Genomic DNA, 22,353 nt, shown 5'->3' on the forward strand with positions numbered 1-22,353 from the left:
CAGAAGTAGAGACTTTAGATAGAGCCTCATTAAAGCAAACTATTCCTTCCCAGGCTTTGCAAAGTACACTACTGTTGCTGCAGTCTAAAATTACATTTGTTCTGTTTTGCAGCAGTATGATACTGCTAATTCTGTTAGCAGTCCACAATTATTCTGAGATCTTTGTATAAATACTCTCAGCAAGCCAGGCATCCATCTCCTACACTATGTGGTTCAATTTTAAATGAGCTATTTTGGATTTTTCAGTACTAACGTTTTATTCTGTAATTTTTAGCCCATATCTGTAATATGCCAAGATAGTTTTGAATTTTTATTTTTTTCGTTCCAGGCTGTTCATTATCCTATTTAATTTTGTCAGGTGCAAATTTGGTAAGCACTCCTTCCATCTATATTTCCAAGTAATTATTTTTTTAATTTTTATTTATTTTATTTATTTGTTAAATTTGTTTCATCCCCATCTCACCGCTTACAAGGCGAAAAGCAATAAAAACGATCATATAGATACAGAGATGGATGGATGGACAGAGATAAAGATATGCAATAAAAATATGGATTACAATGAAAATTGTGGCTAAAAGATGGGGAGGGAGGAAACATGATTTTATTGCATTTTACAGTTGTTGGCTAGATTGAGCTGAATTCAGCATCACAAACTTATGGACATAGTATCCAGACCAGGGTTGGGCAACTATGGCCCCTTTACAATCTGTGGACTTCAACTCTCAGAATTCTGGGATTTGAAATCCATAGGTCATAAAGGGATCACATTTTCTCACCCCTTATCCAGACTAATGATAGTGACAGGTTGATTTTGTAGGTGAGAAGATGAGAATAAGAAACTCATTGTGCCCAGGAGTAGATTCCTACTTCTAACTATTTACATTTTTAGACTGCTGCTCTTGAGTATGAGCTGGGCCTTCCCCCAAGTGCATCATTGGCTTCTGGCCCCACTGAAATAAAAGAAGAAGAGGAAGGAAAATTAAATAAAAGAGGAAGGAAAATTAATAAATGCTTGGAGTCCCATTTTCTTTACTAGTTTCCAAATATAGTCTTTACAATTCCTGACTTTTAATTCTGATGACAGCAGCTTGAGTATATTCATTGTATTTACGTAAAAAAAGTTATGCTAAATCCCTGTTGCCATTCCAAATCAATATAATGCTTTATTTCAGAGTCCTTGGATTGCTACATCCTCCAGGGTTCTCTAGCACTCTGATAATTCCTAGAAAATATCAGTAGGAAAAGTCTAGTACGTTTCTCTGGATTAGGGATGGAGAAGGAGAAGAGGAAAACACAGGACAAGGAAAAAAACCAGCATTGCATTTTTAAGAAATTGGGATGCTAGGTGGCAATTGAAAACAGGATGAGGCAGGGGGCTTACATATTGCATATGTGTGGGACATAGTACACTAATTACTTGTGAGTTTTTAAGTTAATTTGTGACCAACTAAATGGCTTTTTAAAATGTATGGGTATGTACACTTAAATGCACACTTTATTAATTGAACAGATGTATGCATTAGCTTTCCTCTATGAATTCAAGGCAGTGTACATAACACACAGCCCTCTAATTTTCATTTGTGGAATTGTGAAATTTGTGGTGTAGTTAGGGCTGAGGGATTATGTCTTGGCTAGATTTTCAGTACTTTAAGATTGAATCTCCCTGATCCTTAGTTTAACCCTATGACACTCAAATCAAAGGTGATGCTTGGGGTGACATAATTATTCTTAAAAGCGCAGCCTCTTTTTGTGTCAATTTTTGAGGTCACAGAGGCAGTGCAAAAATCAGATGTTTTCTCTTGCGGCTTCGAAAATCATGCAAGAAAGGGGTGTGCTTTTGTGCAGGTTTCAGATGGTCTACGACAGCTCGGCACACCTAACTCGCCACGGCCAACTTACCGCAGCCAACTCGCTACAGCCAACTTGCCATGGGACAATTTGCCATGGTTAACTCGCCATGGGACAACTCGCCACGGGACAAGAATTACACTAATATTGAAGAAATATTGGAATAGAATCATTAAAGAAAAGATGCCAAAGGAAGGACAAAGTGAAATGTGAATGACAAAAATTAATATACATTTTTAAAAATATTTTAAATAATTAAATTGAATGGTTGAATTGCCCTGTGGCGAGTTATCCCGCGGTGAGTTGGCTGTGGTGAATTGGCTGCGGCGAGTTGGCTGCGGCGAGTTGTCCCATTCAGAAACTGCAGAGGTTGCAGAAGAACATTTTCCGAAACTGTTTCAAGAGTAAAGGCCTCACGCAGCCCAGAGCAGCCTCAGGTAGGCCACAGGGGCAGCATCTGAAAGTAAGGAATGTGTGGCAAACTGTACACCTTGGGTAACGGCATGAGGCGGCCTTTTTAAGTGGCAGCAGTGAGGCTAGGGCTGAAATAAAGGATCAGACCTCTACTTGTCAAGTTCAGCCTTGGTGCTACTGTTGATAACCACTGTTCAAGGTAGCCTAGATGGGTGGAAGGGAGTGTTGTGACTCAGGGCCAGCCTGTGGGTCCGGCAGCCGGCTCAGATGTCTCGGATGACTCAGATGAGGGGGAGGAGGAGGGTGTGGAAGACGAACTGGCTGATGATGGCTTGGAGGCTTCGCAGAGCCCCCAGCCGGGGCCCTCTTCTCAGCTGCGTGAGCCCGATAGTGCGGAGGATGATGACCCACAGCTGGCCCTGTTCAAGGACGCCCGACGCAGGAGGCAGTCGAGCAGGAACAAACAGAGAAAGGCTGTGGGACTCCTCGGGAGGAGGCACAAGGAGGCCACGCCCTGAACTCTAAATAAAAGGAGTGTTTGGGGAAGGGCTGGTTGCTGAAAGCAACCCTTCCGTTTGAGTATTCAAGTTCCAGTGTTTTGTTTCTTGTTCTGTTGTTTGAGTAATAAATCTTGGCAGACGCTTCCCAGCCTCAGACGCTCTCCAGTCTCTACTGTTTGAACAGGGGTTTGCCTTATTGCAAGGCCGGTAGCAGGCTGGTTCAGAACAGGGAGTAGATAGACAATTGTTTCCTTTTTTTCTTCAGGGAGGTGGGTGTGACACAGCAGAGTCAAGTTAGGCATTTTCTGAATTTTTGACACGCTAAGCCCAAAAGATTCTCCTTCGCTGATGTAAGACTATAATCACTACAGTTAATGTTAAGTGAGGTAAAAAAAAAAGATTGGCAATGTTCAAAGGTGGCCGGTATGGTGTAAAGTAAAATTATGGTAAGAGCAGGGCTTTTTTTGTCATAGAACGCTCAGAACGGAGTTCCGGCACCTTTTTCTTTTACAAAAAAAGCACTGGGTAAGAGACAAGAAATGCGACGCTGGAAATAATTCAGCATGTTGTGATTCAGCTGAGTGCCTCCCTGCCTTCTGGAGGGAGCTGAGTTTAATGAAAATGTGTGTCCCTTGAAAAGTTCCACTTGATACTCGAAAGCTAAAAATGGAAGCCAAGACCACTTTTAAAATATGTCTTCCAACCAGCTTCTTCTGCCTTCCAGAGGTGGTTGGAGTATTAGTTGTAGCTGCTAGACCATAACGAGGACTGTACTGATAAGTGTTAAGCATAGCTTTTAATCAGAGTGTATATGAAAAGAGGTTGTGGCTTATAAGGGCACTTATGTGCATAAAATCTATTTCCCCAGGAGAATAGGAAGTGATGAATTTGTTGTATAGAATTAAAAAAAAATCCAAAGTAAGGATTGTCCTTCTGATCTTGATATAAAAACCCACCCTTGTTTTCCTTTCTTCTGTCTATAAAGGTTTTATTTACTGTCTACACTTCCACAACTGGGATGGCATTTCCCATAATTTCAAGAGAATTGTTTGTGCTAATAGGAGTTGTAGTACAATTATGCACAACTCACTTAACAAGGGAAACTTGCGTAGCAATGGAAATTATAGCCCCAATTTTGATCCTAAGTTGAGATCTACCTTTATACCTGGAGGATACCAGTCTGGGTATATAACACAAGCAAAACAATCAAAGCCTAGGCTTGCCTAAACACATTATTTTGAGGAGGAGTATTTTGGGGAAAAAAACACAAAGTGACATTTCCGTTCATTTTTTTGGTGATGAAATAGCATAGTCTGAAAAATAGCCTATAGCCTAGAGAGAACGAATATATCAGTCATCTGTTTCTTCACTCCTGAGTATAATGAAAACATCATTCCCATTTTGATGCCTGCAAATGAAGATTGGATTCTAACTTTAGCTTTAGGGATGAGAAACCAACCAGAAGGTGCTGAATTACAACTCCCAATCCAAATCACCATTGGTGGAAAATGCATAAAGTTGTAACTAAGCAACTTTTTCAAAGTCATTATTTCCTTACCATTATGCCAAAGTGAAATGGAAATGGAAGTGAGTAGGTTTCTTCTGGGCATTAGTTGAATCTGAGTAGATGAAATAGGACAAGAAATTGTGCCCAGATCTTCTGATTGAAATCCTTTTCTATCTTTGGAGACTATAGATATCTCATTATTCCCCCCCTCCCCCCTTCTGTACAGTCTTCCTGAAAGAATAGGAAAGAAGGGGGATTATGAAATTTCAATAGTTAATTTCTGGCAAAATCCCTAGTCCGTGCTTGCTACTATAGAGAAAAGTTAAAAGAGTTTTTAAATATAGCTATGTGCAAAAAAGCTGTCAGCCAGAAAGTCTGCAGTTCCACACACATTGTGCATTTTGAGAGAAGATTTCTGTAAATTATACTATGTCCTAAGGAAAACAAAGTACTGTGCTTACATTTGTAAGATACCTTTTCTAAGAATTAACATTTGAATAATCCACTATAGTCCAGTTCATTGGGCTGATTTAACATAGAATCCTGCAGGAGAAGTGGCCATTTAATTAACTGAATCCAAATGCCTGCTCAGTGTAGAAATCCAAATATTGCACAATCTGACAGATTGCTGTTTGGCTCTGATATTTATATTCATAATTACCATGCCATCCAACCCACCTGTGTTTAACAGAAACAAAGAAACACAGTGAACCCATGAGTTAGTTATTTCAGGAAACTAAGGTGCAGACAGAGAATGAGGTGGCTGGATGGAGTCACTGAAGCAGTAGGCGTGAGCTTAAATGGACTCCAGAAGATGGTAGAGGACAGGAAGGCCTGGAGGAACGTTGTCCATAGGGTCGCGATAACAACAACAACAATGCATATTTGACTAATCAAGGAGAGAAGCAACTTGGAATTGAGGAAATTGTAACAGTGAGGACAATTAACCAGTGGGACAGCTTGCTGTCAGAAGTTGCTGTTTCATCCTGGAGGTTTTTAAGAAGAGACTGCACATTCTCTTGCCTGAAATGGTGTAGGGGGTTGGAGTAGAAGACCTCCAAGGTCCTTCCAGTTCTGTATTGATTGATTGAAGAGTCATACTAACTCAAAGAAAAAAAGTATGTAGCTCTTGGTATCACGTTGTTCTGGTGGAACACATCTACCAAGCCACCAACACTTTCTTGTTGGATATGACACTGCAATAGCTCTTAAGGTTTTTCCTTTCTTTCTTGTTTGCTTTTTTGTTGTCATCACTTAGTAGCTGCTATGTGAATTCTTCCGATTTTTAATATATCCCAAGCAGCAGTTTTTTGTTCTACTTGGCAACCTTCCTAAGCCTCAACAACTGCTGAGTTTTATTTTCCTGATCCCATCTCTACACTTCTGACTAGATACTGGTCCTTTTGCTTAGTGACTTGTCCTCTATTCTATCTCTTGAAAAATATCTTTTTTTAATTTACAGATCTCCAAGAGTTATGTTTAGCCAGAATGGCTTCCTTTGCTCGACTTGAGGCAACTGTGAAGCTTTTTGAGCTCTTTTCAAAATACAACTTCGACTACATGCCACTTAAATTTCCCTTAAAAGCAAGAACTTCAGCATTACAGCGACACTTTCCCCAATGTTTTTTTTTCCCTTCCACTTTTTCAATATTTTGAGAACTAGTCGTGTTAGTTTAAAGAAAAGCATTGTTTGCTGAGCTTGGCCATTCACAGTGGGTGTCATTAAATGCTGCTTTATAGAAGGCAAATTTCTACGTTCACCATCTTCTCCAGCATATAGGATGTTCCCTGTCTTTTTGGAAGAAGTAGACACATTTATGAATAAGCCATCGATTAGACTTGATTTGATTTATCTATTCATTCAGTTTGTATGGCTACCCAACTAAGCAAATTACTCTGGGTGCAAACAATTACATAAAACAAAACAAAATAAATAAACGATTCCAATAACAGATACAAAAATTATAATGCACACAGCCAAGATATCACAATATCACAATCAACAGTTACTAGCATAGCCAGGAGAGGGGTCCCTTCACACGCTTGGGGCCCCCAGATCTGACCCTTGAATAATGGCCAGTAGGTTAACCTCCAGAGGAACAAAGTTTCATAGGGTGGACACAATGATTGAAAAGCTAAGTGGCTGACATGACCTGGAACATATCCATGCTGCTGTACTACATTTTCTAACACATAATGAGGTCCTTATGGAATCCAAGCACATTTTTTAGGAAAAGATTATAATGGAAGATTATAATGGAAGATGGGGAGTCATCAAGTGAGACTTGAAAGGGTGGATATCACTTGGGGGATTTTAGTATTGTGACAGTGTGCCTGAATTCACATAATGCACTCAATCACACAGTAAGCCAAATAACTATGGTTAAAACTAAGCACACTTTGCACGTGGCGTTAACACACAGCTAGATCTTTAACATGTATTGTGTTGAAACTGGTCTTTGTAGTTCTCTTTAAAAAATGATTGAACTACCTCATCTGTATTAACATCCTGCATAGAAGAGAGAAAAGGGGAATGCCAGAACTTTGTAATTTCTCAGATTTCTGCTGCTATTAAGATTTACTGTTTAGTTTTGTATGTCTTGGGTCTCTGTAGATTGGCTAGTCACAGTGCAACCTGTCTGTTCAAGCTCTCCACAAAGAGCTTTTGAGAAACAGCAGAAAAGGGAGAATTCTTTGGCTCCAATTTAATAGAATGATTGTTGAATGAGATGAGTGGCTTGTATACAGCAAAGAAAGAAAGAAATAGAATATAACAGTGTCTGGCTTCATGTAAATGATTCTAAGCTGCATTTTTTTTTGCATCAAGCTTGCAAAATATAAAGGCTTCTGGTGGGCTCATCCTTCTAAATTGGGAGAAGTTGTAAGACTAAACATCTGCTTCCTTAGGTACAGTTTTTTTGTATATATAAAGGTCAGCTTCATCTTCTGTGGCGATTCATCAGTAAATTAGAGTTATGTTTCATATAAGTTCATAGATGATAGTATGTCAAACATGTTGTATTGACAAAATTGTTCCTTGTATTAGTTAAAAATAATCACCTGCCATAATACACAAAATAATACAAAAGCACATGATTACTGCTGTTTGTCCACTTATATTTCTTCTCCTGGTGCATTGCAAATTTTGCAAGAAACACATGCACTGCTAATTATTGTGTGTGCTTATGAGATGGCAGTCTTTTAAGGTGTCCTTCAAACATATTTTGTGAATTAAGAATGCCCCCAAACTTGCAGGTTTATGTCATGTTACCTTAAAACACAAGCTTTCTAAAAACATTTTCACAAGTATTTAATTTAGGAAGACCATGAATGATTGCTCGTTTTTTTAATTTATTTTTTAAAATTCCATTTATATCCCGCCATTCTCCGAAGACTCAGGGCGGCTTACAAGCTTAGCAGTAGCCTTCATTCTATGTATATGCCTGCTTATTAGGGCTTTTACCCCCCCCCCCCCCCAGTGGCATTATTACAAATTTTCTCTTAGGCACTCACTATGTGCTTAGAATTATAGATATCTCTAACCCAATAACTCCCATCTGACTTATTGGGATCTGTATTAGAAAGATATTTACTTTCTAATTTATTTCATTATTTGACTGGTTTACTAGAGTGATACTATGTACTGTGTTTATTTAAATACAGTAAAATCTATGCCAAAAATGTAGAAATACAAGAATTAAAAAAAACAAAGGATCACATAATGATCAGTTAACCTGTTAGCATCAGCTCATCTCTGAAAGTCTCTAGGCAAACCCCAAATTTCCTGGGTAGGTGGATGGGGGAGAATAAGCATTTTCACAATGTGGATCATCACAAAAAAAGCACGGTTACAATCTCTTCCATACCCAGAGACATTAAAAAAATATTGTGTCACAACAAATTGTCCAGAGACTTTTGAACAGGTGGGCCAACACTGGGCAGAGAAGACATTGATTGAAGGTACCTTAGTGTTAAGTCATCTTTTGTCTAAAGATCAAAACTAGCAAAAACTTCTGAATTGTACCAGGAAGCTATTAATGGCAGTGCAGGGTATAATGTACTGGTATAATGAACTCATCTACAGTATACCAGTATTCAGTACACAGTATACAAATACACCCAACAACTGGGCTATGTTCTGGATTGGTTGAAGCTTCTGAATAATCTTTAAAGCCAACTCCATATTGAATATCTTGCGTCCATATGGGTAGTCATGAGGACACGAATTACTGCTTCAAGGCCCTCTCATTCCCTATAAGATTGCATTGTGTTTGCTGGACACCCCCCCCCCCACCATCATCTGCACTTGCCTAACTAGAAGTACCCAGGAATTCGGAAGTGCCCCAAAGTCACAGTTCTTCTGAGAGTTGTGTCATTTGTCCAGAACAGAGCATAAAATGCTTTTAATACTGATCTTGCCACCTCCCAGTTTGAAAGAGAAGAAAAGACGCCACTGTGAACTCTTAACGAAGCAATTGTTTAGGCCGTATCAATATCATCACATCTTGACTACGTGTACTTGGCACAAAGACTGTGCGCTTAATCCTGCTATTGGACAAGATAGACATTTTTCTCGGGACGCTGGATGAAATTATTCTGAGATACTGAGCATGACATTTAGAGCAGAACTCAGTGACCGTTTTAGTACTGATGATGATTGTCTTGAGTGCCGGTGAGTTAATTAAATTTGTAAGTTGCTAGATAAATTTGTATTTCATGGATTAGGGATACTAATTATATCATTTTTAAATGGACAAAATCTTACCAGTTTGCAATAAATGTTAAATAGGATAGACCAGGGGTAGGCAACCTTGGCTCTTTTATGACTTGTGGACTTCAACTCCCAGAATTCCTGAGTCAGCCATGCTGGCTCAGGAATTCTGGGAGTTGAAGTCCACGAGTCATAAAAGAGCCAAGGTTGCCTACCCCTGGGGTAGACCAAGTAATTCACCTCTTGTGTTATTATCAGCTTTCCATTTGTTTATGGTGTGTATGTAAGTCGGATAAATTGGGGGGGGGGAGGGGCTGAAAACACCATGTGAAATGAGTCCATTTAGTACTCTAGTACTTCTGGACATTGTCCTCTTGGTTTCACAGTCTAGTTTTATGCTTAATGAGCACTTAGACTTATATACTGCTCGGTAATATGATTGGAACCAGAATTTCTATTGCTAAGTAATGAGATTGTTAAGTGAGCCATGCCAATTTTTATGGCTTTTTTTTTTTGCTATGGTTGCAGTTGTTAAGTGAATCACACAGCCATTAAGCGTATCCAGCTTTCCCTGTTGACTTTGCCTGTTGGAAGCTAGCTGGGAAGACCACAAATCACAAATATGTGACCCTTGGAGGCTGCAACCATTGTAAATGCATGCCAGTTGCCAAGGCCTGAATTGGTTTGATGTGACTGGGTATACTGCAATGGTTGTGTGAGGACTGGCTGTCAGTCATTTTTTTCAGTGTTGTAACTTCGAACAGTCACTGAATAGTTGTAAGTCAAGAACTACCTATAAAAGATCAGACAACGATGTCATTTCATGTCCTGCTGTCCTATTTAAATAAAAACAGCTTTGTGGTCCTGTTTTACTGTATTCATTCCAGTGAGAATAATTTGCAGTATTTATCCGGACAAAGTTACACCAGCTGCCTGCAATTAGTGCAGGTTCGCATCCCACCAGGCTCAAGGTTGACTCAGCCTTCCATCCTTCCAAGGTAGGTAAAATGAGGACCCAGATTGTTGGGGGCAATAAGCTGACTTTGTAATAATGCCGCTGGGGGGGACCCCAAAAGCTCTAATAAGCAGGCATATACATAGAATGAAGGCTATTGCTAAGCACATTGATTTTTGCTTTAGATTTGTAAGCCGCCCTGAGTCTTCGGAGAAGGGCAGGATATAAATGGGATTTTAAAAAAAAAGCTATTCCAGTGTAAGTTGATCTTTACAGGGAAACATTTTCCCAGCTCTTATTTTTTTTTTGCTGTGTGGCCTTCCGATTATTTTTTTTCCTGTGGCTTTGCAGCTTCAGCTGATGACAATTCTTATTGTGTCATCACATTGAAGCTTTTTTTAAAAAAACAAAAACAAAACCAACAACAACAACAAGGTAATGAGCATCTGGGTATTCTCCAATGAAAGCTGTACACAACTACTTAAGGCTGCCTCAATAATTGAATGAGTAAATTGGCATAAATAAATAAATTAGCATATACTTAGCACAAAGGATCATGATATTTTATATTAAGTCAGTAACACTTGTCAGATAAGATAATTCTGTAAGAATGGTGAATTGGCCACTATCTGCAATGCTAACACTGTAGTCATTTCTCTGTATGTGTTCCTTTCCCACTGTTCCCCTTCCCTGTGCTGAAAGAGAAATTTACAAGGTCAAAATAAAGAAGAAAGCCTATAAAGATGAGGTATGGATTCTGCAGGTGCAGATTTGATTCCTTTTCAGGGAGGCCTAAGTTAACAACTCCCTCTTGTGATGGTGTTGAAAAAGATTTACAACCCGTCCTCAATCTTGTGGCTGTCTAGATTCTGTGTGGTTGTGTGAGTGTGATTTGGGTGCTTCGACACCGGTGCGCATTTAGGACACTGGCAGCATCCCAGGGTCATAAAAGCGCCATTTGCAACCTTCATATCCAGCTTCTGACAAGCAAAATCAGTGAGGAAGCTGGAAATAAGCCATGGTCATGTGAAGTCACGTTTGATGAACATTGTTGATTTGCTTAACAATTGCAGTAGAACTGATGTCATACGTCAGCATGATCATGTAATGCAGGGCTGTCAAACTCGCAATGTCACGTGATGTGTCGCGATGTATCATGACTTTTTTTTCCATTGCCGGCAATGGGGTGGGCACGGTTTTAGCATGACACCCCTAATGTAATGTTTCACTTAACAGCTGCATTGCTTATAACAGAATTGCTGTCCCAATTACTGTTGTTAAGTGAAGACCATCTGTATCAGGTCACCATCCAATTATCCAATTTATCTATTGGCACATAACTGGGTAATTATTCTCATTGGGTGAAACTTATATCTGACTAAGCTAAGCAGGTCAGTGATGGGGAATCCCCTAGAGATTGCAGGATTTCTAGGGTGGGCTGGACTGTCAAAAAATCCACAAAACATCCTGGTGAAGACACTTCCACAATACTGCCAAGAAAGCAACACAAATGCATTAAAAGGACCTGAACTCAGCTCCATAGAGATTTTTAAGTCACATTCAACTTTGTTTTGATCCTCACCTCCTCAGGCATCACCCCCTCCATCAATAAAAACTCCAGCTACTATGATTAGCCACTTGATGACTAAGTGTATGGGAACAGACAAAAAAAAATAGAACATGAAAAATAAACAGGAAACATACTTTTACAACTGATATTCAGATATATTTTAAAGTCAATTTGTTGACATTTTAAGTGGATTTTTTTTACAGCTGAGTTTAATGAGAAATTGAGTTGGATTTATTACTTAACAAACTTGCTTATGATTGCTTCTAAATATTTTAGTCTTAAAAATTGGCAGTTATAATAAATATATATGAGAGTATATTGTCTTGGGTGTTAAGGCACCGACATACTTCTGGATCCCTTGAAAGTGTGTGGTTGTCCAGTGTGGGAGAATAGTTTTTACTCCCAAGTATTTATTTCATAGGTTAAATATCCTTTCAGCATACTCCTTATTGCTCAGTACAGTATCAGAACGTAGTATCACATATCACTGTCACATATGACCTAACATATAACACAACGTGTAACATGCATGATATAACAACAAAGCAACATCGTATAACAACATGTAACAATGTATTACATTACATTACGTATGAATATATATTTTGTTTTCTGAAACCATGGGATAGGAAGTCTTTTAGAGGGCCGCATTTTCTGAATGTAGCAGTGTTATTTAGCAATGCATTGGAGAAGATAATTCTCCAATGAATATAAGGTATCACCTATGACAGGGGTCCCCAACCCCCTGGTCTGTGGACCAGTACCTGGCCGTGGCATGCCAGCAGCCGGTCCGCACAAACAAGCAAAGCCCCATCTGTGGGATGCAGGTGGCACACAACTATGCACTCTCTGATCTGTGGAAAAACCATTCTCCATGGAACCGGTCCCTGGTGCCCAGAAGGTTGGGAACCTCTGTTCTGTGAAACTTTTGCTTCAGTTTTCTGCAGGACTATTCAGTTACGTTTTGTCTATCTGTCCCAGGGCTTTTCAACCTTTTCACCCATTGTGCCACTTTTAGGATATGGCAACATCTGAGTACCACCAGTCGCCTAGCAAGGTGTCAAAAACTTGATGACCAATAAATAAAGGAAAAAAGTGATGAACTACATGTAGTCCTCGACTTATAACAGTTCGCTTAGTGACTGAAGTTACAATGGCACTGAAAAAATGAATCAGTTGCCAAGCATCTGAATGTAAATCACAAGACCCTGGAGATGCTGCAACATTCCAGCTGATTGGCGCTTCTTCTGGGCTCAGCAGAAGTGCCAGGATCAGCGCCGAGCTCCAGCTGGAGCCTGGCCCTGATCCTGGTGCTTCCACTGAGCCCTGACAGCCCCGAAGAAGCTCTGATCCTGGCGCTTTCACTGAGCCCTGACAGCCCTGCAGCTCCAGCCATCTCTCGCTCAGGCTTGTGTGGTGCTGCCATTCCCCTCCCCTGCCACCACTTTTCTAGGATGGTCACGTACCACCTGCCAGGTGCCAATGTACCACAGGTGGTACCCGTACCACTGGTTGAAAAGCCCTGATCTATCCTGTTAGTTGTTATGTCATCTTATGGGCCCTTGGAGACATGCCATATCTGTGGCCACAATTGCTCTGTGGGATAGTTCCTCCCTTCCTGTCTTTATGGCACCCACCATGTTGTTGTAGATCTAGGATATTATGGTTAATTACACAGCCAGGCAGATGTTTAGCCTGATTTTGCATTTTTATCCTCCTGTCAATTTCTTCAAAAGGACCTGGATTAGATAGATGTTGTTTTATATTATTAAAGGCTTCGTCACCGGATGTAATCTGTCCCAAATAAAGCTGCCTTTTGAAATTGATTTGGGTGATTTTGTCAATGCTAATATAGTATTCAAGTGATACTCCAGATGTTTTGGGATTGCACCCAAGACCCCTATTACAATTGGTAATACTTTTGCCTTCTTTGCCTTGCAACAGTCATTTTACTTCTATTCGCAGGTGTTTATTTCTATTTTGTCATTTTCTCCATTTCTTTCGCTTCTCTTTTGTTGTCTCCACATACTGCAATCTCCACTATCCAGACTTTTTGTCTTTCTTAGCAACAGTTATTTAAGTCTAGGATGCTAGGGGGCAGGTGCCTGTCTATTTGAATTCTAAAGCCCCTGAGCTTTTTTAGCTTCTTCATTTTCTATGACTTTGTCTATTTTGCGGTCCCACCAGTCCTTGCTTGCAGACAAATGCTGTTTCTTGCATATATTCCAATGTACCATTGTTGCTCCTTTGTCATGGTGTTTGTAGTCCGTCTGTGCATTCTTGCAGCAGAGTTCAGGTTTCTGCTTTGAACAGACACAGTTTATAAATGGAAGAAGCAAAAATGAGCACAATGTCATTTTTGAGAGCAAGGCTGCTATTTGCAATAGAGTTTCTGCTTTGTTTTCCTCAACCAGTGTCTTTGGTTCTGAATTTTAGTGGCTGTTTTGGGATCCTTTATTAACAAAATAAAAAGACTTGAGTGCTCTCTGTGTATTCAGTCCACAACTTTATCTAGATTCTTTTATCATAAAAAAAGATATCCATGCACAACAAAGAGTTCTTGTTGGTTCCAGAATGGAATTCAAGATGATAGCTGTCAAGTTAGCTTCTATCCAAGCATTGCCTGCACTCAGATTTAGATGCTATTAAAAATATAATCCCCCTCTCCCCTTCCCCATTTCCCATTTCCTGCACCAGTGGGATTAATGTAATTATTGTTTTGTGAGCACAGTTCCCTATAAGTATGCATTGGAGATTCTTACAATGTTATCTATCTTTGTTTGGGAAAGCTTTGTTGGTGGCTATTACAAAATCAACTAAGTCATATTCTTCAAAGCCTTGGTTTAGTAAGGTAAATGGCTAATGTGCTGGGACAACATCTTTAATACTCTTGAAATATTGGCCCCTGAGCTGCCATCACCATCTCTGTAGCCTATTTTAATATGAAAATAAGCCCATTCTAAACAAAACTTTATAAAGTCAGCAGTTCCGCCCTCCTGTTTTCAGTCGAAATCTGACACTAGCATTTTCTTCCTTTAAAAATTGAAAGTTAAAAATGTCAGCCTTACTCTTTAAAACCTGTCTGAGCAATTAGTCTCCTCATTGTCACAAATTAAATTTTGCCTTTGTTCTTTATATTTCAGTACCATCTTCCTGTGATAGGAGGCTCCTAAGAGGAAACCTTCCACCTATCAATGCACGACCAATGGTAAGTCACCTAAAATGTTCTTTGTGTTTGAAGTTATTTTAAATAAAATTGGCTTTACATATAGTCCTCACTTAATAGCTACCCTGTTTAGTGACTGTTCAGATTCATCATGGTACTGAAAAAGTAACAAGATTTTTTTTTACATTGGTTAGGTTTATGATTAATTTAATTGATTCATCCATTTCTATCTCCATCCATCCATCCATCCATCCATCCATCCATCCTCTTTTTCTCTTGTATTGCTGTTAGAACTGGAAATTAGAATAAGAGGTAAAATGGAATGTTTTTATTGTGAATGGTTTATTAAAAATAGAATTAAATATATTGCAATATTTGTTAACTTCTTAAGTACTTCTGGTTTTATCCAACTATTCATATGTTCTTTTTCAAAAGCTGTTACAACGCTTAGATTGCTGCTGTCTTTTCTTTCTCTCTTGCTTGCTCCTTTCTTTTATTGCCCACAATTCTTGCTTTTTTTGCCTAGTCTAGTAAAGGATGTCTGACTGTGGTATTTTAAATCTCATTGTTCTTAAAAGATGCCCAGAAGCAAAGCGTTGTGATAAGGAGAGGAGATTTATTGGTGTGCCTGTGGGGAGAGAATTAATTTCAGTATAAATAATACACTCAGTAATATTTAAATGTGATCTTTCACATGAAAATGCTAAACAACAATGTCACTTTTTAAAAAAACAGGGTGTAGCCTATTTTCAAATCGTTGTGCTCCATCCTTATGCTTTAGCTGGTTGAGAATGTAAAAGAAAGAATGTGTTTAAGTCCTTTTAAAAGAACTTTTCTGGACAGGGGCCTTTGATGTTTTCCTACAAAAATAGAAAATGTTTTGCTTTGGTTTAACTTTTGAAGATTCCTCTCCTTGTATCCTCGCTTGTTCTCTGCCTGCAATGCGTTGTCATTGTTGCGTATCTTCATAGCACAATAAACAGAAGGATACAAGGATTGGTTAGGTAGTGTCATTGCTGGAGGCTAACAAACGAGTCACATTGGCCTCAATCAGAGTTGAGCAGAGAAATAAAAATATATTCTGGAAACAAGCACTGCTGTGTAACCATGTGCCTCTCCTAGATCAACAACAATATTCTGATTTTTCAATTGCTACTGAGCTTGGGTTTAATGGGGCCTTGGTTTAATTTGATCTGGGCATGGAATTCTGCGGTTGGCTGATCAGCAAATGCTTGAATACTATTTCCTGGTTTTAGAGACCATAGTTGGGCGTGATTTTCCAATGTCAAACAATGCAAATGGCCAAAAGATTTATCAGTATTAGTAGTCCTCAACTTACATCAGCCTTGGAGAGGCTGTTCTATAGTCCATGAAAGCACATAAAAGTTGTAAAATACTGTGTGAGTCCCCATTCTATCCCTGTGGTCACATGACCACGTATGCAGCACATGGCAACCCACACTCATTTATCACCGGTTGCAGCTTCCCATGGTCATGTGATTTTCCCCTAGTTTATGGCATTATTATTTTTTTGCTGGCTTATAGCAAAAAAATAAAATAAAATCCACCACTTATGGAGAGCGGGTTCGCATTTATGATTTGCTTAACCACCACCATAAAACCAATTGTAAAATTTGTGTCTGGTCACCTTACAATGTTCAATTGCAGTCATACATCAAAGGATCCCTGAAACATAAACAGTCCCAAAATAATCCTGGTTTTTGTTTCATTTCAAATTGTTATATACCAATCAGAACTTTGCAAAATGTAACGTGAATTGGATCTTTCTAAAGCAATTCAGCTTTAAAGATTGTACTTTACACTGGGTTTTCCCATCCTTTGGCAACTTTCAGATTTACCGTTTCACCTTCCTTAGCAGTGGCTCTGTTTTCCTAGGAAAATTCAGGAGCTGAGGCTTCATTTGCTTAACTTGGGGGTGCTGGTTCTCTCCTTTAGAAAACAAAAAGGAATGGGAGAAAAGTCTATATGATAACGCTTTGCCCTTTAAATTTTATTTAAAAAATGTTTTTGTAACATTTAAACAGCAGCAATAATGAACCCCTTGCTGACTCATGCTTCACCCTAAAGACAGTTCATACATATTAAATGTGATGTATGAGTCTGTCTCTTTTGCACATGCTATTGGCTAAAAAGCCACTGCCTTGGTGGAGCAGTGGGCTAATGCCTCCTTAAGTAACACCAGCTGCCTGCAATTAGTGCAGGTTCGAGTCCCACCAGGCTCAAGGTTGACTCAGCCTTCCATCCTCCCGAGGTAGGTAAAATGAGGACCCAGATTGTTGGGGGCAATTAAGCTGACTTTGTAATAATGCTGCTGGGGGGGGGGGGGCGAAAGCCCTAATAAGCAGGCATATACATAGAATGAAGGCTATTGCTAAGCACATTGATTTGTGCTTTAGATTGTAAGCCGCCCTGAGTCTTCGGAGAAGGGCGGGATATAAATGGGATTAAAAAAAATACATGCCCAGTCAAATGATAAAAATAAAAACGCCTGTTTTAATTAAACCTTTTTTAAATTTTCTCAAATTGCTTTTCCCATCTGCAAGAATAAAGCGTATATGACTTTAGTCAAGAGTTCAGTATCTTTCCACATTATTGCTTATTTTTAAAAAATGACTCATTGCATCATAAAGTACGATCAGCTCCATTAAATTTTAAAATACTAGGAAGACCGTTTTAAGTCATACTGTATTTTATTTATTTTATTTTATGGGATTTGTATGCCGCCCTATCTCCCAAAGGACTCAGGGCGGCTAACAACAATAAAAACACAAAATACAAACAATATTTGTTTGTTTGTTTGTTTCGATTTATATACCGCCCTCAGGGCGGTTTACAGGGCAAATTAAAACAGTGCAATGTACAAATTAAAATTAAATTAAATTAATAGCTCCAAAAGAGTTTAAAATTTAAAATTAAAAGGTATTAAATCAAATTATCCCAAATAGTCCAATTAAAAACACAATAAAACAAAATTAAGAAAACCTCCCTTCCATCAGTCCAGGTTGGCCTGTTGAAAAAGCCATGTTTTAAGGTTGCGACGAAAGGAACGGAGATCCGGGGCCATCCGGAGTTCCAAGGGGAGTTGATTCCAAAGGGCAGGTGCCCCCACAGAGAAGGCCCTCCCCCTGGGGGCCGCCAGTCGACATTGTCTGGCCGACGGCACCCTGAGGAGGCCCTCCCTGTGTGAGCGCACAGGGCGATGGGAAATCGTTCCTGGCAGCAGACGGTCCTGCAAATATCCCGGACCTAAGCCATGTAGGGCTTTATAGGTAAGAACCAGCACCTTAAATCTTAAATTTTGTTCTAATTTGCCCCCCAAAATAAATATAGAGTTGCAGACTAGTTACTTAGAAAAACAAAAATTGATGTTTAATTGTTGCTTGTAGCATCTTTTGTGAAAGGGAGAACTTTTAGAAAAGCCACTTTTGTAAGAAGTGGAGTATAAAATGGAGTGCATTTTATGGAGTAGTGGAGTAGCCCAAAACATAGTCTTGAATAAAATATGCATGAAATAAAATGCTGGATCAATCATGCAGTGTCACAAAAATCTCATCATCCATTTTTAGAATCCTTTTTAAAGAAAAACCTGTAGAGCTGCTGACAGCTTTGAAGATACAAATAGTCCTTGACTTATGATCATCAATGAGCCCGGAATTATAGTTGTAAGTTATGGCGATTGTTAAGTGAGTCACTAAGTGACTGCACCCAATTTTACAACCTTTTTTGTTGCAGTTAAGTGAATGCTGTGGTCGTTAAATGAACCTGGAAGCAAATGCTAGTCATAAATTCACAGTCCTCTTATTGCAGGTTGCTGCAAATGGCCATAAATGCCAGCTGGTTGCAAAATGGCCAAAATGTGAGCACATGACTGCAAGGATGTTGTGATGGGATTGTTGGAACTTTGAAACAGAGTTGTAACTATTGTAGCTCTGGGGATGTCCGTCATAACTTTGAACGGTTGATAAGTGACTGGTCATAAGTTGAAGACTACCTGTAATACTGACTTAAATAGCTTCATTCTTAATTTGACAGAGGCCCTCCAATAACTAGAGTGAAGTAGCAAAAATTAGGGAAGGAGTAAAAGGGAACGTGGAAGGCTTTGAAACCCAATTGTTAGAATATCTTATGGTCTGCTCCTAAAATTTGACTCTATGCAATTCATGATATGTAATGTAAGGACAGTCCAGGTGTCTTTGTGCATGGGATTGCTCATCAGAAGAGAGTCTTGTGGGAAATTATTTGGGATTTATTACATAGTTTGTGTTCCAAGAATGGCTTTAGAAAGTACCTAAGCAGCCGAAGTTCACTGCATTTTGTGGAACTGCAATAAGGTAAAATGCTGTGATGAATTATGCCATGTCATTTTTGAAAAGGAGGCATCGTGAGCTCAAATCATAGTAGTGGGACAGAGTGAGTGTCATTTATTTATTTATTTATTTATTTATTTATTTATTTATTTATTTATTTATTTATTTATTTATTTATTTATTTGTTTGTTTGTTTTTATAAACCGCCCTTCTCCCGAGGGACTCGGGGCGGTGTACAGAATAAGGTAGGCATACAGAATGAACAATAGTGAAAACAAACAATAGTAAAATACAAACTGGGACCCCAATTAGAGCTATCAGGCCAGGCCGGACTGCTGGAACAGATAAGTTTTTAATTCGCGCCGGAAGGTGCGGAGGTCGGGGGCCATCCGGATTTCGGTTGGTAAGCTGTTCCAGAGGGCTGGCGCACCCACTGAGAATGCCCTCCCCCTGGGGGCCACCAGCCGACATTCCTTGAGCGGTGGCACCCTGAGGAGGCCCTCTCTGTGGGAGCGCACAGGACGGTGGGGTGCTGACATTGGCAGAAGGTGCTCCCGTAGGTAGTCCGGACCCATGCCATGCAGGGCTTTGTAAGTCATTGTTAGCACCTTGAACTTCACACGGAAGGTAACTGGAAGCCAGTGCAGTGCACGGAGGAGAGGTGTGATATGGGAGTATCGGGAGGCTCCCAAGAGTGTCCGTGCCGCTGCACTTTGCACCAGTTGAAGCTTCCGAGTGGATCTCAAGGGCAGCCCCAAGTAGAGAGCGTTACAGTAGTCTAGGCGAGAGGTCACAAGAGCATGGGTGACTGTACGTAAGGCATCCAGGTCCAGATAAGGCCGTAATTGGCGAACTATCCTATGAAATTTCATCCTATGAAATCCTTTACTTTTAAACAGCCCTTTTGACAATCTCGTAAAAAGTAGTCAGTACAAAAATAACATTTTAAATTCCTGGACCCCTGTAAAATATATGTAACTTTGAATGTTGTGGTTTGCCTTGATTGGGTACGTGATATGGTGATAACCTAAACCATTTTCTGTCCTGGTTTGTTTGGAAGCTTTATGTGTGATACCCTAGTTCAGGGGTGTCAAGCTCAATTTCATTGAGGGCCGCATCAGTATTGCAGTTGCCCTCAAGGGGCCGGGTGGGTATGGCCAGGGTGGGAGTGGCCTACTGGGTGGGCGTGGCTAGAGTGCATATGGCCTACTGGGTGGGCATGGCCAGCTCTACATCGTTCGTATCAAGGGTGCCTATTGAGGCCTAGGCAGGAGTGGGACAGATCTGAGGGTCTCTGGCAGAAGGAGGGTCTCTGGGCCAGGGCCAAGGCAGTGGGGGCTGTTCCCTCACTGTTTCCAGGATGGCTTCGTGGGCCACATGAAACCACTTCGCGGGCCGGATCCGGCCCCCGGGTCTTGTGTTTGACATGTCTGCCCTAGTTCAAAGCAGATTGTAAATACGAGTAATCAATAGGATTTTTAAAAAAATGTTTGAATCCTGATTCATACAAAGGCTAACACAATTCATGTTTAGCCGAGGATTGTGATCAAGCCAATAACTTGTGTGTGATTAGTGTGCACAGAATGTTCTAAATATCCCAAATTATTATAAAAAATATCCAATTATGTATGGCTAGATATTGTCAATTTTTGGCTTTATCCATATTTCTGTCCATGGGACTAGTACCACATTCCACACAGTTTCCATTTTATTGTATTTCTACTCTGCTGTTGGGTTCATTTACTGAAGGGGATGAAGAGTTAAATCTTTTAAGATAATTGTGGATTTTTACATATGGTGCATAATGTCAGAGTTAAGCTTCTGTTTACTGAGTAAGTATTAGAATAGGCAACAGAAGTCTCATAAGTGGCTTCTCAACTCTAAAAACAACAACACTGGCCTTTTTTTTTATTTAGCTACTTAGCCTTTGAAATGGCCTATCAGAAGCAAGTAACTACTCCATATTTTTCCCCCATTGGTACCATTAATGGACTGCCCAAAGGATATTTTCCCCCCTGCTTTGCACTCATGAGTATTGCCATCAAGAATGCATTAGCAAATCCATGTTTGCTTTGGAATAAAGGAAGCCAGCAAATTGACTGAGAGATGATTGTGTGTACTTACAGATGTTTATTATCGTAGGAAGGATGTTGGAAAATGTTCTGGGTTTTCCATCTTCTTGGCATGGCTTTATTTTGTAAAGCCAGGTGAGACATAGATGTGCAGATTTATATATCATATTGCATGACAAGATATATAAGCTTTTGTTAGGATTGAGTTTAGAAAAGATCTTAGTCTTTCATCCAGCTTGGTTGTTTCCTTGATGACTTTCATTAGGCAGCAATTGTTGGCATATAGCATTTGACATGGTTACTTTATCACTCTTGGAAGGAGGTTAGTAACATATAAGACCCCCCTGCACAAATTTTATTCACATGCTGCAGGGTAGGTTAGGCTGACATTTCAAAAGGAGTTAAATGTCATCCAGTGAGTTTAATGGACCGGTATTTACTGGGCTCCTGGGTGCATGGCTTATTCTTAGAATAGACAATATTTGGTCCTTCAAGTGTTCATTTTTGTTTGGTCAATGGTGGAAGAGTTGGGGGTACAAAGAATCTATTAAGATAACAATTGATGTTTCTCTGTTTTTCAAATTCTTGCTCAAATTACTGGGATATAGCAGGGATACTTTAAAGGCTGGTCAAGAACCATCATAAAGATAAGTTCTTTGATTTCCAGTAATACTCCATATAACTACATCTTCTAGGTAGGAAAGAATGAGGCTGTGATTTGTTCTCAAAAGATAATGAAAAAAAAATCAAAATGATATTTTCCTTTCAAGGAGATTGTCAATGTTGCTAATGGACTGCTTGGTTTGAAGATAATGGACAGTCTTATATACTCTATTCCATCTGAAGGTTTTAAGCGTATGGTTTCTATAAAGTTTGCAATTGTTCAATAGTAATTTGAATTACTAGAGGAGATCAACCCTGATTGCTCTTTAGAAGGTCAGATCCTGAAGTCGAAACTCAAATACTTTGGCCACCTAATGAAAAGGAAGGACTCACTGGAGAAGAGCCTAATGCTGGGAAAGATGGAGGGCAAGAGAAGAAGGGGACGACAGAGAATGAGGTGGCTGGATGGAGTCACTGAAGCAGTAGGCGTGAGCTTAAATGGACTCCAGAAGATGGTAGACGACAGGAAGGCCTGGAGGACGCGTTGTCCATGGGGACGCGATGGGTTGGACACGACTTCGCAACTAACAACAACAACAATTTGAATTAAATTTGAGTTGAATTAATTTATAATTCAGTGTGCAGTGAGAGTCCAGTAACTGTTTATAGTGCAGTATAA

At 39.7% G+C, this 22,353-nt stretch overlaps 1 protein-coding gene across 3 annotated transcripts in view; it reads left to right on the plus strand.

Moving 5' to 3' along the window:
* Positions 1-22,353, plus strand: part of TBL1XR1 (TBL1X/Y related 1) — a 239,898-nt gene that overhangs the window by 98,091 nt on the left and 119,454 nt on the right. For all 3 annotated transcript variants that reach the window (XM_081328269.1, XM_081328270.1, XM_081328271.1), the window contains one exon: positions 14,649-14,713. The gene's annotated coding sequence lies outside the window, so the exon portion shown is untranslated. The remainder of the gene's footprint in view (positions 1-14,648; positions 14,714-22,353) is intronic.

This window comes from Vipera berus, assembly GCF_964194415.1.
Source record: "Vipera berus genome assembly, chromosome: 5".
NCBI lineage: Eukaryota > Metazoa > Chordata > Lepidosauria > Squamata > Viperidae > Vipera > Vipera berus.